The following is a 6,000-nucleotide window of genomic DNA, read 5'->3' as shown; positions in this document are numbered from 1 at the left end:
TCCTGGGCACCAGGGCTATTATTTACCTTTTTTTTTAAAGATTTTATTTATTTATTTTTTTTAGAGAGGGAAGGGAGGGAGATAGAGAGAGAGAGAGAAACATCAATGTGCGGTTGCTGGGGGTCATGGCCTGCAACCCAGGCATGTACCCTCGCTGGGAATCGAACCTGGGACACTTTGGTTCCCAGCCCGTGCTCAATCCATTTACCTTTCGTCACAGACAATGGTTCCCCTTGAACTTCAGTTTTTTAAAGGCCTTTGCACCGGCTTTGACTAGGTCCCTTCAGGCTGCTCTAGCACAGCACCGTGGCCGGGGCGGCTGATAAACAGAAGCCTGTTCTTGCAGTGCTGCCTGGGGCTGGGGCCCCGAGAACCGGTGCCGGCAGGCGTCCTCAGGAGGCAGCAGGCTGGGCAGGTTCGGGGTTCTCTTCTCTAAGGGCGCTGGTCCCGTTCCAGAGGCTCCGCCCGCAGGACCCAGTCACCTTCCAAAGGACCCACCTCAGACGGCCACCGCATTGGCAGTTCCGTTCTCGTGTATGACTTCCGGGAGGGGACGCCGTGTGGAGCAAGCATCTGCAGGGGGTCTGCTGTAAACCCCCTCCAGGGGATGCCGGAACCTCTGACAGAGCCGACCCGGTGTGCACCTTTTCCCTGTGCACACACACACACACACACACGCACACACACGCCTTTTCACTTACAGGAAGCACTTGCTGGCCTGTCTTTGGTGGCTGCGGATCGCCGGCATCACTTTCCCAATCAGAAAGGCGCGGGGTGCCCTTCACGCACGCTGACATCGGTCTCCCTCCCCCCACGGGTAGTTTGGAGTCGACGGTTGCCCTCCCCGCCCACAGATCAGGCACGTCCAGTGCACCCTGACTTCCGTCTGCGGGCTCCGTCCGTCCGTGCTGCTGGAGAGGACTTCACCTGCCCCTTTAAGCATCGAGAGGGAAAGCCTTGTGCGGTGACCCCCTGTGTTCCCCGGGGGGTGGGTGGGTGCTCTCAGTCAGAGCTCTTCGCTAGAGAGGGAAGGACACCCCGCTGAGCACTGGGCCTGAGCTCAGCTGAGTGGGCCTGGAGACTGGAGAGGAAAAACCAACACAGAGCCCCGGCGGGTGCGGCGCAGTGGACTGAGTTCCGGCCTGCAAACCAAAAGGTCACTGGTTCGATTCCCAGTCAGGGCACATGCCTGGGCTGCAGGCCAGGTCCACAACCGAGGGCGTGCCTGTTGATGTTTCTCCCTCTCTTTCTCCCTGCCTCCCCCTCTGTCTAAAAATAAATAAGTCAAATCTTTAAAAAAAAAAAAAAGAACTGACATACACCGGTGATCAGCAGATAGGGACCGAGGAAGGGGACAAGCCGAGTCCTTCAGTGAGGTTTTCTATTTGTTTTTAAAGGAAGTCAGAAGGTTGGATATTTGGATCAACAAAAAGCAGAAAATAAATTTGTGAGTAAGATGAGTTCTAATAACCAATGTATGTTTCTTATGGGAAAAGAGAGGTTTAAAAAAAGGAATTAGCTTAAAGCAAGATAGTTTCCTTTTTTCCCCAAATATGGTAAAGCTGTACCAGCCACAGATTTAACAGAAGTAAAACAACGGCTGTTATTCGGAAGTCACAGATGCCTTGGTTTGGGTCTTGGTAGGCTTTTAAAGACACAACAGCTGCCCCTTCTCTCTCCCCGCCGCGTGGCAGACGGAGCACTCTCACGGAGCTGGTTACAGGGTTCCAGCTGGGCTGTTTCCATAGTCAGATCATCGTGATGGGGCTTACGGATTCACTAAAATCGTTAAGGAAAGAGGAAGAAGGGTCCAAAAGACAGAGCCTGTGATTATAACCCAATTTTAATCTAAATGGAAACTAAATTGATTGTTTCCCCTTCATGCTGGCTTTATTACAGAGCGGTCGCCCAGCTGCAGCGGCCTGCCCTGGTTTCTGACCACGCGTCTGGCCCAGGTGCCGCTGTCGGAGAGGAGTCTCGCGCCGATGCGGGGTCCCTCGGGGGCGGCCGGACCACCGTGCTGTGAACGCTGGTGCTGGGGAACTCGGCGAGGGCTGGATAGGAACTCTTGATCTCTGTAACTTTTCCGTGACTGTGAATTATCCTAGAACACAGCACTGTTACTGTTTTTATCATTTCAGTTTATTTATCGTCTTTAGAGAGAAAAAGAGAGAGAGAGAGACGGGGATTTGTCGTTCCACGTGTTGATCGATGCGCTCATTGGCTGATTCCTGCGTGTGCTCTGGCTGGAGGTGGGACCTGCACCCCTGGCACATCAGGACGATGTTCTAACCAACCGATCGACCGAGCCACCCCCCTGTCCTCCACAGCACACTGGCCGGTGCGGCTCCCTCCCCCGCAGCCACAGGGCAGCTGCTCTCCAGGGTCCGCAGTGACCCCTTGGCAGCCTGGCCCTTTCCCGGCTCTTTCCCGGCTCCTCGTCCTCCCGACCTCTCAGCTGCACTTTTAGAACATGATCTCTCTCCCCCCAGGGCTCTCTTCCTTAGCGTCCGTCCCGTGTGCCAGCGGGGTCTTCTCTACGCGTTGCCTCTGCTTCCTCTTGCCATCCCGCTGGGGCCTCCCGCCTCCCCTGGGCTGCCTCTGCTCCCAACCCTCGCACTCGCTGCAGGAGTCCGCCCTCCCTGCGCCTGCCTGCCTCCCCACCGGCCTGTGCTCCTTCGCGCCTGGGACACCCCACCGGCCTTGCCCTCCCGAGGCACCTACCTCCCCTCTCGGACAGGCTCCCCTTCCCCCCGGTCCTTTTATTCGTCAGCACATTCGTTCGCCTCGCCGGGGCTGCTCTAACCAGACAGCACAGGGACCGCAGGCATTGGCTTTCTCAGAATTCTGGAGGCGAGGAAAGCCAAGATGGAGGTGTCGGCGAGTTTGCTTTCTCCGGAGGCTTCTCTCCTCAGCTTGCAGACGGCCACCCACCTTCCCGCGGCGTCCTCACGGGGCCTTTCCCCTGTCCGCACCATCCCTTGTGTGTGTCATACATGTATATATCGTTCCCATTCCCCTTTGAGAGGAAGGAAAAAAATCCCAAAACATTTCAGTATTCCTAATGGCATTTGCTTTGTCTTTTACAGACTGAGACTGTCGGGCAAAGAAAATGGTAGCAGTCCCTTCTCGAACTGTCAGGCAGATTTGTTTGGGGAGCAGGCTGCACGTCCCTGACCCCAAGCACAGAGCCCTCGCCAGCGAGGGACGTGCACGCCCCCCGCCCCCCGTGGTGAAGGCTGGTGCTTTGGGCTAGGGCTGTACGCAAGGGGCTGAGCAACGTCTTTGGATAATACCAGCGGGCATAAAGTGTGACAAGTGGAAAAGACAAAAGGAAGTTGAGAGAGAGAGAGAGAGAGAGAGAGAGAGAAAGGAAGGAAGCTGGGGAAGAAAAGAGGTCAAAAAGTAAAGAAAAATCCACGGTGCAGCTAAGACTCAGCTGAATATCCCTTTGGTTCTGACTGTGTTCCAAGTTCGGGGTCAAATAAGTACTGATGTCCACAGGCTCAGCTTATGTGAAACTAGGATGAGACTGGAGGAGAAATGAACACACTACCTGTTTGCCCCCCCGCAAAAGGGTAAGCCAAGGCCTCAAAACAGGGAGTGTTTCTAGTTTTTATGCCATGTTTGTTTCCGAACCCTGCACCAGAACACGTTCTGTGAGTGGTCCCCGCCGGGCTGAGGCGTTGCGTCAGCCCGAGAGGACAGAGAGGAACGCCCACGAGGCGGGAATCTGGAGACCAGGCCCACGGGGCTGCCGCTTCTGGGGTTAAGCTGTGGAGTGTCCGAACTAGTTTCCAGGCCTGGCCAGTTGGAGCCTTCACTCGTTCTGTGTGCATGCTTGCTAAACTGTAGTCATAAATGTGACCAAACATCAAGACCACGTCTCATAAACGTAATAGCATTAATTTAGGGGCAAGATATCTGAGGATTCCTGAAAATCCAGTGTGCTCGCTGACCATAAATATGAGGGAATGGTGAGAAAAACAGATTTTTTTGACAGAAAAGTGCATGTCCCGTGCAGTGAGTATACTGGGTATATGTTAAAGGTAGCTTATGGTTCCTTTTAGAATAGTGAAAAACAATTGTTATGTACTTTGCTTTCTTTTCTAAAGTATATTTTATTGATTATGATATTAGTTTTCCTAATTTCCCCCCTTTTATCCCCCTTCTGCCCTGTACCCCCCAACCTCTGGCATTCCCTCCCCTTAGTTCATGTCCATGGGTTGTACATGTAAGTTCTTTGAGTCCTCTGTTTCCTACACCATTCTTAACCTCTCCCTGTCTAGTTTATGCCCACCAATTATGCTTCTTATTCCCTTTCCACCCTCATTCTTCCCCTCCCCCTCCCCACTGAAAACACTCCATGTGATGTCCATTTCTCTGATTCTGTTCCTGTTCTAGTGTTTGTTTAGTTTTCGTTTTCGTTTTTTTTTAGGTTCACTTGATTATAGTTGTGAGTCTGTTGTCATTTTACTGTTCCTAGTTTTTGATCTTCTTCTATTTATTAGATAAGTCCTTTTAGCATTTCATATAATAAGGGCTTGGTGATGTTGAACTTCTTTAACTTTACCTTGTCTGGGAAGCACTTTAACTGCCCTTCCATTCTAAATGATAAGTACTTTGCTGTCGTTCTTATTGTCAAACAAGTATATCAAGGCTGTACAAGCATAGTTTGGGCAGTCACTTCTTAACCTGGAAGGAACGAGGAAGAGCTGTTTTGCCTAGAGGTCGGAAGGTTAGCCGTGGAGCCCACTGGACTGTGTCTTCCACAGGGTTGGGGTGGGGGGGGGTTGGCACAGAACCTTCCTAACGTGTTATTTTACAGAAAATGTAAGCTGCTTCCGCAGGGTCTGCATTTCAACCGAGAAAACGCCTTACGGTGTTTCTAATGGTGCAGTGTGAACCCGCACAGGGGCACTGAAGCAGGTGTTCCTGGCCAAGAGTCCCCACGACCCACTGCCTCTGAAGCTGCCTGACTCCGAAGGTGCCGTTTCTCCCATGATTAAGTGGACTTCTCCCACGGTTACCGAAGCTCAATGTTAAGTGTGTTCTACCTGACTTTTAACCGACTTCCACTGAGGAACACAACCGCCACGGGTTTATAAAGCTTTGCTCCCTCTGATCGTGGTTCCCATTCCACAGCCCTCCCAAGTGGCAGGGAAGATTGAACCAGAAGTGTTCTCCTGCTGCCGGGCACACTGCTGCCACTTCTCCACTCAGCTCATCTCGCCCGGGCCTGCCTGACACAGCCCAGAGCGCAGCGTCCTGGGGCCGGTTCAGCGTGTGTCTCCAATTCCGCTGCAGAGCAGGTGAAACAGAAAACCTCATGTTTTACGGTATCTACTCCAACCTGTTCTTTTCATGATCATTATAGTAGTGTAGTGTAAATTTTTTCCAATGGTTTCTTAGAGACATCAAAAGAAGATGCAAGAAAAGAGAAAACAGAGAAATTGGACTTGATGAAAATTAAAACTTTTGTGCTACAAAGACTTCCACCAAGAAATTGAAAGGAAAGGCTAACTCTCAGAATGGGTGAGAAGATTTGCAAATCATGTATCTGATAACAGACCTGTAACTAGCATGAAGAATCCCTACACCTCAATAATAAAACACAAGGAACAGAGCTTGCTGAAGGCAAAGATAAGCTTTTTATTAAGGGATTATATGCCTGGGGCCTGACTACTCACCAGGACCTGCCTGCCCAGTTAGGGGTTTATGATCAGATCAACCCATTCTACTTGCCACAGAACCCCCGTTTTTGTCCATAAAGGTGTTATTCAAACAAACAAACAAACAAACAAACAACTCTCCTTGGTGATGATCATGGAACAAACTTGGCCAGATCAAGCAGAAGTGACCCAGGGCTAATTTCATACACATATGAAACGTCCCACAGGACTCTCTCCACATTTCCACTACCCAGGCTTGGAGTCCTGGGGCAGCCCAACAGAAATCACGTTCTGAAGGGAGGGAGAAAAACCCACGCGGCGTGATGGG

This window comes from Phyllostomus hastatus, unplaced genomic scaffold (genome assembly GCF_019186645.2).
Source record: "Phyllostomus hastatus isolate PE091 unplaced genomic scaffold, TTU_PhHast_1.1 phas_scaffold_216, whole genome shotgun sequence".
Classification (NCBI taxonomy): domain Eukaryota; kingdom Metazoa; phylum Chordata; class Mammalia; order Chiroptera; family Phyllostomidae; genus Phyllostomus; species Phyllostomus hastatus.
This window is presented reverse-complemented; position numbering follows the sequence as displayed.